Below are 11,576 nucleotides of genomic sequence, written 5' to 3'. Positions count from 1 at the left end.
AACAGGAAGGCCAGGGGCCCAGAGTCGCAGGGAAGCAGCAAGTGACCCCAGGGGCGCAGGGGATTGGACGAGTAGCCCTTTTAGAAGTCTGAACTCTGGCCCGGGGGGGGGCTCCCCAGAGAACCCCACGGAGGGGGCCCATCAGAAAATGAGGCCAGAATCCCTGCGGTGCCCGGGGACAGTGGAGGGGAGGGGCCAGCTGAGGAAAGAGAAGCCACGGCAGGGACACATGTGCCCAGGCCTGCCCTTGTCCCCTCTGGGCAGCTGCCAGCAGCCCCTGCTGGCGGGGGTCACCAGCTCCTGCTGTCCCCGGGAACATCTGCCGGGGACAGGGTCAGGCCCCTGCCAAGCTGGCAGGACGGTCTTTTATTTTATCCTGCTGATCTGAGGGAAAAGAAAATATAACAAATCAGCCCCAAAGAGACCAGTGAAGATCAAGGGCCTGGAGGACAGAGGGAAGGGGGGCTGGGACCCGAGTCCAAGGGAGAGCTATCCATTCCTTCCCCACGACAGGCAAAATGGGAACGGCGGAGAGCCCTGCCATCATCCTTCTCCCATGGTTACAGATGGGGACACTGAGGCTGGGCAGCCGTTGGCTCCGACTCGAGTCTCAGATGTAGGGAAGAGGGAAACGTCACCCTTCCTGACGGTCCTCGGTGGCTGCTGAGGCCCAGAGAACACAGAGGGGGTGCTGGCGGAAGGGGAGCGGGCAGCGTCCACAGGTTTGGGGGCGCGGAGGAGGCCAGCCACTCTGAAGCCCAGCTCCAGTGGCAGCTCCCGTGGCTCCCTGCGGGGTCTGCCTGCCAGGCCACGTGCAGCACACCCACCGGGCACAGCCCACAGCAAGATTTCTGCAGGATAAAAGAATGAAACTCACTTCCCTCTCACAGATGAGGAGCCCAAAGCCTGGAACGTTCTGGTGACTTCGAGGCACACACTGCTCTTTCCTGGCAAGAAAAAAAAAAAAAAGATAAAAAGTCAAAAGAGAATGAGAGACCACGAATCTCCCTGTCCAAGGGACCAGTCCAGGGCCTGGGTTCACTCACAGCTCAGCGGGGACGGCGGGACAGCCAGTCCCAAGGGCTCAAACACTGCGGACTGCTCTCTGGGGCTATGTGTTCCTCCGCCCCCCAAGATCCATCCTGCCACACCTGTGACCCTGGGGCACCAGCCTCAGCCACCACTCTGGGAGGCGGGAGCCCACTCAGGAGAAGCCTGGGAGGAGTCACGCAGGGGGGCCTGCCCTCCCCAGGCCTCAGTTTCTTTGTCGCCATAATGAGGAATCAGTGTCACCCATCTCTGGATGAAACGGGGAAACATTCGGCCGTGCCTGGTGATGACAGGCATAATGCAATGTTATTACTCTTTCTCCCCAGGCTCCGGGGGCACCCCCCAGGGGAAGGGCGAGCCCTAAGCTGGGCCCACCCCTAAGCATGCAGCCCCAGCTAGTGCTACACGCTTGTCCTATCCATCTCGGGATGAAGTCAGACTCCACGCTGGCTCCGGGAGGGTCTGAGGCCTCCGCACAGAGCTTGGAGGAAGGCTGATGGGGGTGATCGAGCTCACTCGTTTCACAGAGAAGCAAAACCGAACCGCAGAATTCTGCCTTGCAAAACCATCAGCCTGCTCAGTGACAGCTGAAGGCTTGTTTTCAATCTCTGCTTCCCTTCTTTGCGAGGAGGCCCCAGCGACCCCCGCCAACCAGACTCAGCTCTGGCCAGTGGCCACAGGGTTTCAAATTTTGAAACGGGTCTTTTGCAAAATGTTCAGTTTCAAGCCCTGGTCTGATTGCCCACATCCTGTCCAAACTTCCTGGGGGAGTGAGATCTATTTAAGAAGGAATAAAATCCCCATGTTCATGTCCTTGAGTGAAAACACGCTCCGTCCCAGGCAATTTCAAGGATTAAGGTTACATATCTCCTAATGAGTCGCAGGCGAAAAGGAAAATGGAATTGGCTGGAGGAGGGGTACAGGCCTCAGTCATGAGGAGGTGTTACTCCCCAGTGCCAAGGACCCCGGTTCTCTTCCGGGGACAGGATCTGCCCCCCAGAATGACCTCCCAATCATTCTTTTGTGTGTTCATTCAGTGTCTCATTCAACCAGCTTTCTGACGGATGGACCCAACACTCTGCACAGGTTCTTTGGGGGTGGGGGGTGGTCCGAGACACCCCAGACCGAGCACAGCCGGGCTGGAAAGCCAGACACCTAAATCAAGCACAGGAGACGTTTCTGAATGGAGGTCAAGTTCATGGTCATGCAACAGTTCCAAATGTGGGGTGACTCAACCCACCAGGGGGAGGCAGGCTGTCCAGCTATTGAGCAGTGAGGACAGGGTCAGAACAGGAGCATGTGTAAAGGCACAGAGACGCAGACACTGAGTCTGGGAGGGTCTGCCGGGTGACACATAGGGCCAGGCCAAGGTGGGAGCCAGGGCAAGAGGCCAAGTCGCAAAGACCGTGAGTGAGAAGCAAGGAGCTTGGGCTTCCCCCGGGCTTCCGAAACTCACAAAAGGGCTTTAGGGAGCATGGGACTCTTTCTCATGCATTCTAGAAAAATCTAGAAAGATTGTATTGACTGCAGCATGGAGAACAAACTGAAGGAAGGGCAAAAAGACCAATCCAGAGGCTGACCCAGGCCAACATGAGGGAAGTCTGGACTTTCGTGGTGCCGGGCACGAGAGAGGTAGCCTCCTGGGTTCTCTGGAGACAGAGGAAGGGGCAGGACCAAAGCTGGAGGCCGAGGGAGGGTGGCATCGGTGAAGGCGACCGGAACAAGGCGTGTGGACTGCAAGGTTCGCTGCAGAACATCACAGTGATGCTACCCCCACGGTGGTTTCTCGGGCAGCCGTTTGAAGACACTCAGAATGGAATGTGGTAGAGGGAGACAAGGTCAACACATGTTCCAGTGTACCCTCAGTTTGTCATCTGGCAATACATCGAGAAGAACCACCTGGAAGTTGACGGGGTGGCTCAAACCCTGAGCCTCAGCAGAGCCTTCCTTAACAAGTACGCGGCCCGCGTGACTACAATGTTTGGCTGGTCGCCTCTGCCCAGGTAATAACCAAAGGGCTGCTGCACAAACCCCAAAGTCCACCCATCCCTCTTTCCTCCAACGATGTCCGAGGACCTGCCCGCAGGGACACACAGCCATCTGCCAGCTCTGACCGTGGCCATGGCCTTGTCCTTCCAGAGTGTCCCCCCCAAAGCAGAGGGAGCTTGTCATAAGGGCCAGACCAGCCCAGGTGGCAGGTCAGCAAAGCCCACGGCACCTGGGCTTCACGGAGCTCGTCGCGAGGGTGATTAAGTAATTCCACAGTGAAAATTTGTTCGAAATCTATCTCCCACTCAAGACTTGAAGCTCCATGAGGGCAGAGATAGGATATGGCCTGCCTCTTGCTGCTTATACCCAACCTCTGGTGCCACAGAAAGAGCCCAATCTTTTTCTGAATAAATGAAAGAATGGACGATTAGTTCACCAAACATTCACTGAAGCCTAGACCTTCTGGTGGGTTACCTGACACCAAGGAGTTCATTCCCTTTGGGAGAAACCAGTAGGTCATAACTAACACCATAACAAGGGCTCCGTCGGGGGTGTGGAGGATGGATACGTGAGCACGACAGGACGAATCTGGACCACGGGAGGTGAGGAGCCAGGAAGGAAGACAACGGGCTATGTGAGTGCAAGGCAGGTGACAGGTGTGTTGGGCATGGCACAAAGCTGAGCAACCACGGAAAGCACAGATTAGAATCAACTAGAAGCTGTTGAACGCTATGAGGTCCAAGCACCTCATTTACCCAACAATCCTGGGGAATGTGAGAACCTAAGTCCCACGTCCTGCGTCCATACATTTTCCAGTCACACATTAGATTCTAGACGAAGGCCACTGATGCTCATCCTGCCGCCCGCCCTCAGCATTCAGGGGGCCCGGAGGGGCTGGAGGTTGCCCAGATGGAAGACAGCCAACCCAGAAGACTCAAAATTAGGGTCCCAGATGTCCACTATTAAGAAGGGAGACGGGGGTCCACCTGATTCAGTCCGAAGTAGAAAGGCCAATGATTTGAGCTGAAATCCAGTCTTCAGGAAGGAGAAGGCTATATTCCAAGCCAAATGACCGTTACATCGCCAAGTCCAAAGGAAGGACACGAAACCAGGAGTGAGAGATGGAATCCAGGGTCAGGAACAGGCAAGACAGGAGAGGAGGGGGAGTGGTCAGCGTCAGCCATAGAGTGGGTATAAAATTATAACACGTAATTGCAGGAGGGAGGAATGATGCAATACAGGGAGGGGGCAGTGGAGGGGGGGCGGTCTTGGGCAAATACCCACAGAGGGCAAAGATGTTGCCAACTTACTTTTCTCGTCATCTGTCCCTGGCAGAACGGCATGTTATGCTGTCTTAAAGGTGCATAGTCTGGACCCATCCCATCCAAACTGGCATTGTTCTAGAACTTCGTCGAACTCGCCATTCTTCTTGGACAGGGGAATCTGCGTATGACGTGGGTGTCATTTGGGAACTTTCTAAAGAAGTGCAATTGAAACCATCAATGACAGCTACTTCGGGTAAGTTTCGAAGCATTTATTCCCTCCCAGGTCCCAGAGTATGGGCCTTCTAACACGCTCTTGCTAGACAAGGTTAATTCCCGTAACAATCGTTATCTTCGTGGAAGACATGGAGCTGAGGCTCGAGGTCCAGAGGCCCTTCACCTCTAACCCACAACAACCACAAGAGGAACCCGGTTTCCTTGCAAAGGCAAAGAGCAGGCCCACTTGCTGGAGGCATAAAAACAAGACCAGGTTATTTTTGACCTCCTGTCTTGGCAGAGTCAAGGGCAACTTTCGGGAAGACCCAGGGCTTCCACTCCACCATGCCAAGCCAGCGTTGCCCAAGGATGGGCCAGTGTCCAGGGCAGGCAGAACTGCCAGTATCCTGTCTGTCTGGCACCGAACACTAGAAGCTGGCCTCAAGGGAGAATCTGGACCTGCGTCGGAGAACGCCGCAGGCCGTCTGACACAGCACACCTCCCCGCGGGACGGTTCCCAGACCGTTCTGAGAAGGGCCAGCCTGGTTCCACAAAAGCACATGTATTTTTAGTTATTCATTAATTCGTTCGGCAATAGTTGACTGGGCGCCTCCCAGGCTCGGGGCTGGCCGGGCGCTGGGATGCAGAGTGGAATCTGACCCGGTTCCTGGCTCTCGCAGGGCACACGGGCTTAGCGATAACACGTAAACAAATACCCGTGATAGAGTAGAATGGGCGCTCCGGTAGAGCTATTTACAAAGTGGCGTGAGGTTGGGGTGTGGCTAGCTCTCTCCCGAGTGGTCAGGGAAGGGATCCCAGTGTGACTTCAGTCACTCATTGCCTCACACACGGATCACTGACTCACTCACCCATTTACTGACCCATTTGTTTATTCGCTCCTTCATTCAGGGCAGTTAAGCTGTTCTTGGACTGCACTCCCATCCATTGACTCGTTTACTCACTCACTAATTCGTTATTTTATTCACTCACTCTACTATATGTATCCCTCCATCCACTGGCTTATTCGTCTGCTCATTAACTTGCCTCACTCATGGACTTATTTCTCTACTAGTTTGTTAAATTCTCCCACTTTTTCCTTCTTTCATCAATTTGTTCATTTCTTCACTCACTCAGTTTTTGGCTTATTAATCAATTAATGCATTTGGCTCCGCATTCACTCAGTGACTCGCTGGTTCATTCATTCCCTCATCACTAATTCACTTTCAATTCTCATTGAAACTCAATTCGCAAACTCATGCAGGGACTCACTTATTCTTTCGTCTATTTGTGCACCCATCTTTCACTTGTTGACTCCTTGAGCTACTAGTCTTTCATTCATTCACCCACTGACTTATTTATTCATCACTCATTCTCCTTTTGACATTCTTCCTTACACACCATCTCATCCACTCATTGATTCGATAATTAATTCATCATACATGTACGCACGTATGCATTTGGCTAAGTGGACGTGTCAACTCATTATCAATTTGTTAACACGTGTGCATACTCAACATTTTCATCAATATGTTTTCCTCTGTTTACTCAAAGCCTCCTTCATTCACGAGCTCACTGCTTCATCCAGTCATTCACCACTTATGCAATTTGTCATCCCACAAAGGTCTATTACTTGTGCTCTGTGAGCTAGGCATAATGGGCAGTGCAGAGGACAAGGGGGTTACGACCCCTGACTTCATGGAGCTTACAGCCTAGCGAGATTTTCATTGGCTCAAGCGTCATCTCCTTTGTAAAGCATCTGATACTTAAGATTGAGCCAAGGGCCCGCCTTCCGTGCTTCTGGAAAGTCCTTGCCCATTATATCGAATTGTTGCATTTATGAGTTGGTCTCTACCTAGTCCCAAAGAGCTACGTGACAGCTGGAACTAGACTGGATTCAGACACAAATGCCACGACCAACACACAGACTCACATGGATCTGGGTCAATGTTGAGCTGAAATGAACACCTCATGAGTTATTTTAGCACTGTCTTAGACACTAAGTGCCAAAACATTTTAGAATAGGGAATTCTTGGGGCGCCTGGGTGGCTCAGTCGGTTAGGAGTCCGACTTCGACTTCGGCTCAGGTCAGGATCTCACGGTTTGTGGGTTTGAACCCCGAGTCAGGCTCTGTGCTGACAGCTCCGAGCCTGGAGCCTGCTTTGGATTCTGTGTCTCCCTCTCTCTCTGCCCCTCCCCACCTCGTTCTCTGTCTCTCTCTCAAAAATAAATAAGTGTTAAAAAAATTTTTTTAATAGAATAGAAATTCCCGCCGTCACCTCCACATATATGAGGTGATGAGTATTTGTGAGATAGAGAAAAGAAATAATCTAGGTAAGGAGAAAAAATATCTCAATTATTTCAGTACAACAGGCAGAGTTAGTACCTCATACTACACGCTACTAAAACAACGATAAAAAAGGTAAATGCTTTATTTCATAAATGTCAGTGGTGCAAAACTGCAATGACCTTAATCCTTCTTTCAAATCACATTTCCATCACTGGTCCAGGATTCTGCCTCCTTCAATTCAGATTTTCAAACACCAATTTACTAAACAACTACAGCAGCAACAACAATAACACTAACATCCAGGGACCCACCAAAGTACCAGAATGAAAATAATGAATATTTTAACAACTGTATCTGTCCTCATTATACACAGAGGGGAAGATTAAATCTTTTCCATTACATAGGTCTCAGAGAAGCAAAATGGGGTTGATCCTAATTCTTGTTTCATAAAATTTTAGCATTGGGACACGCTTTGCCACTCTAATTTTCTTTACATATGGATTTTTCCTTGTTTATTAGTTTAGTCAGTTATTCCTTTTCAAAGGTAAAGTCAACAGCACAGAATTTATTTCCAAACAAGAGGGGGAATTTTTTACAAGTAAGTCTCTCTATGTGCTCCTAAAGCAGAGTGCTGAAATAACCGACCCAAGTGAAACAAATCTTTGTGTTGGGAATCCTCACATCATTCGTCAAGAGTGACCGTTGTAATTTCACTAGCATATTTACATTTAATTTGCTCAATCATGGGTTATTTTAATACAATACAATACAATACAATACAATACAATACAATACATAAAATGAAATAAAATAAAATAAAATAAAATAAATGAAATGAAATAAAATAAATAAAATGAAATGAAATGAAATGAAATGAAATGAAATAAAATAAAATAAAATAAAATAAAATAAAATAAAATAAAATAAACAAGGAAAACACAACCAATCCAAGGACAAGACCTTTGACTATGACTAGAAGGTGTCTATAATCTTCTTAAGCTGAGAGGGAGCAATCTATTTTTTGAATGGAAATCTGTTTTTGTTTTTGTTTTTTGATTTTTGCAAAATGAATAAAGCACGACCTTTCAGGACAAATTCTTATTATCAGTCCATACAAGGTCTTCTTTGATTTCATGTTATGGTTGCATGAAGCCATTTATTCTTTTTGAAAATAATATGTCATCATCCATGAACAAAATGACCAAGCCAAGAATAAAAACTTAATCTGCTACTTACCCTAATCTATGCTTTCTTTGCCCACATCAGTAACAGTCAGGATCCTCACCATTAAGTGTAATGACAAAAGCAGCCAATGTGTGGCCATTCTCGGCACAAAGCAGATGTAATAAAGAATAAAATAAAGTCATCATTGGTTCATTCTTGGCACTCACTCATTCAGTTAGCCATTTCTTTAATTTCAACTTTTTTTTCCTTCATGAAACAAACACATAGAAACCCACTGCAAATAGACAGCAGAACATCGACTCATAAACTCCCTCTACCTAGCGGCTTCTTACACAAAGTGGTAACAACCTTAATCTATGTTTTTTTTTTTCTTACTTGACCAAAGTGTTTCAGAACTGAATACAGAATATTTCCCGTTTTATAACATATCCTCTAAATTGGTCCATGTTTTGACCTAATTTTCTTTACCTTTGAGTATATTTGCTTATTGATACATTCATTTATTCACTAACAATATAAAGTCAAATCCATGAACCTTTCTCAACTAGATTCTTGACCTTTCCTGAGACCACTCCCCAAAAGTCCTACACGAGTTCGCTTTGTGAGTGGACCTCAGTGGTTCAAAAAATGATTGATCATAATTTTTATTCAGATGCATTCCATTCACATCCTTGGTGCAGGTGCAATCCTTCAGCATTTAACTTTTAGAGGTTACACGGAACCATTGTTAGGCGTTACAGAGGCCAACCATGAACCCAACATCCTGCTCAACAACTAGAATATTGACTCTCGAAATGAGTATCAGCCTAGATCTTTATCAAGAGGGAAATGTTTAAATCATCAGTGGGACTAAATAAATAAAAAAAATCAGTGGAACAAACATAAAATGAGACTTTGAGTTTTGAAATGAATGAAAAAAGCAAAGTTTTTTACTTGTCCTTCATTTGCGCTAATTTGGATTAATTATCCAAACTGTGGTTCATAACATATTCATATTACTGGCCTATGCACGACTTTCTAGAAGTTATTTACATTTATTTTGGGCCGCCTGGGTGGCTCAGTTGGTTAAGCGTCCGACTCTTGATATTCTGCTCAGGTCATGATCTCACGGTTTGTGAGTTCAAACCCCATGTCCTGTCAGTGCAGAGCCTGTTTGGGATTCTGTCTCTCTGACTCTCTCTCTCTCTCTCTCTCAAAATAAATAAGTAAACTAAAAAAAGAAAAACAACTAGGAGTGGCAAGCAGTTTACTCTGGGTCCCATACCTTCAGAACTAAAAGATTAGAACTCCTTTTTTAAAAGGATGTGTTGTGCTAAATCAGATATATCATGAACCTTGGTTTGTGACACGATCTCATCGCTGGTCCTCATGTGGCTTTCTTTGATTATATTCCATACTATTTATTTATTTATTTATTTATTTATTTATTTATTTACATCCATGTTAGTTAGCGTATAGGGCAATAATGATTTCAGGAGTAAATTCCAGCGATCTTCCCCTACATATAACACCAAGGGCTCATCCCCACGAGTTATATTCCATACTTTTCAATCACGCAGACAACTCTGAATACCCTATACAGACAACCCCCATTGAATTTGGAGTATTACTCACATTGAACCATCAAGGTCCTGATCATTACAGAATGATTATCGGCTTGAGTGTATCCATTCCGTAAAGTAGAAAGTAGATGGAAAAAAAGGGGGAAATGAATATGAACTATTTTATTTTTTAAGTTTTTATCTCAATTCTGATTAATTAACATATAGTGTAATATTAGTTTCAGGTGTACAATGTATTGATTCAACACCTTCCATACAGGGGTCCAGACATGTATCATTTGTCATCCTTGACTCTTACGCCACCAGGAACCATCAATGGCCCAAGCTTGTGAATTCTTTTCCTTTATATTTTGTCTATTGACTTATTCATCAATTCACTACTTACTCATGAAGAAATATACATGAATCCAAAAAACCCAGAATAAGAGCCTTGATATCCCTAATAGCTATCTATGAAATCATTTCCCACAGACGTTAGATCTGTTTCTGAAATCGGTCTCTGTGTTTCACATGTGGACATCTCAACATAATGTTTTGTACCAGTCCCATGTTTATTACCGGGTCATGTTTGGCCTTTGATTCTATCTCCTACTTCTTAAAAATGCATTGACCACTCTTAAAAATTGCCCACACCAAGACAAAAAGTTCGACTGTTACTCACACACAAGGGTCTCCGTTCTCCAAAGACACCACCGAGTTCGGGGCCATGACAGAATGCCAAAATTGGCATGGCCGTGCCCATTCTGAGGAGTGTAAGAGCAAGTAGAAAATCAAGTTTGAGATCTTCTATCCATTGGTCCTTTGTATTCTGCTTTCATTCCCTCAGGCATTTCATATTTCCTCATTTACGGTGTTTTTGCTTACTCTTCTCTTTATTATCCATTCCAGACTATATTGATAGTATTGCTTTCCTTACTACGTCTTCTCATACTTTGGAATACGCCTCACTCTTTCATGGTTAATCATTTAAACATCTTGATGGAGCCCTCCATGGACTCTTTTATATTGATATAATCATAATCCATGAGCCATAAAATTAGAAGCAAAAGATCCTTACATATCTCTCACATAGTATAGAATAGTATAAACTAGATTTCTGTTGTATTAGTGTTGGACCTCAGAGTTCCAGACATGGAATAGTCATCATCCATGACTCATACCGCCACCAGTAGTCATCATTGATCCAGACTTGGCCCTCATTGTAATTTGTGTCTACATGAATTTTATTAATTCATCAAGCCACTAATAATAATAAATACCTGAAGTCATAAAACATGACAGTACGATCCTTAAATATCTGTCTATAGAATTATTACTCACGGAAATACATCTCCTTCATTGGTTTATTTCAGTGTTGCATAGAAGGATTAACCAAAACAATGCTTCATAGCAACCCCCTATTTATATCGGGGTCATGGTTAATCTTCCAAAATTATACTTCGTATTTTTAAAATCATACAGTGAATGCCTGAATGCCTTAAAAAAAAAAAGACTGAAACCAAGACAACAACCTTAACTACGACTTACATTGATCTCCATGCTCGTAATGCAGAGATGTAACTATGGAGTTCATGGCCGTGGAAGATGTTTACATCAGCTTGAGGGTATTCATTCTAAGGAGTGCAGAGCAGGGGCGGTAATAAAATAGGTTGAGACATTATCTGCGTTGGTTCTTGAATTTTTATTTAGCCAATCATTTGGGAAGTTATTTGGGATAACATTTTACCTTCCCTTAAGCAAACAATATCAGTCTTGTCACTGACACAGAACCCTGACTATCAGTAACAGCACCTGTATCACCCTTAAAATGTAACACCCTTATGCCATTTATTTCCTAGTGAATATCAGTGTTTTGAACATATATCAACAATATTTCTTGCCTTACCATACATTTTTTTATAATTGGATAATGCTTAACCTTATTCATCTGTATACATTTTTTATGTGTTTTCTTTTGGTCCGGTTATGATAATAGTTTGCAAATGCATGAACACAAAGATCAAGACAAAATCCTTGCATACTCCT

At 45.4% G+C, this 11,576-nt stretch overlaps 1 non-coding gene across 1 annotated transcript; it reads right to left on the bottom strand.

Annotated features, from left to right (window-relative positions):
* Positions 1-10,661: 10,661 nt before the first annotated feature.
* Positions 10,662-10,737, bottom strand: LOC122223399. Its single transcript, XR_006204276.1, has one exon. It is a non-coding gene; the product is annotated as a small nucleolar RNA SNORD113/SNORD114 family (small nucleolar RNA).
* Positions 10,738-11,576: the final 839 nt, after the last annotated feature.

The sequence above is a fragment of the Panthera leo genome, chromosome B3 (genome assembly GCF_018350215.1).
Source record: "Panthera leo isolate Ple1 chromosome B3, P.leo_Ple1_pat1.1, whole genome shotgun sequence".
NCBI classification, from domain to species: domain Eukaryota; kingdom Metazoa; phylum Chordata; class Mammalia; order Carnivora; family Felidae; genus Panthera; species Panthera leo.
The sequence above is the reverse complement of the archived record's forward strand: the minus strand, read 5'-3'. Positions and strand labels throughout refer to the sequence as shown.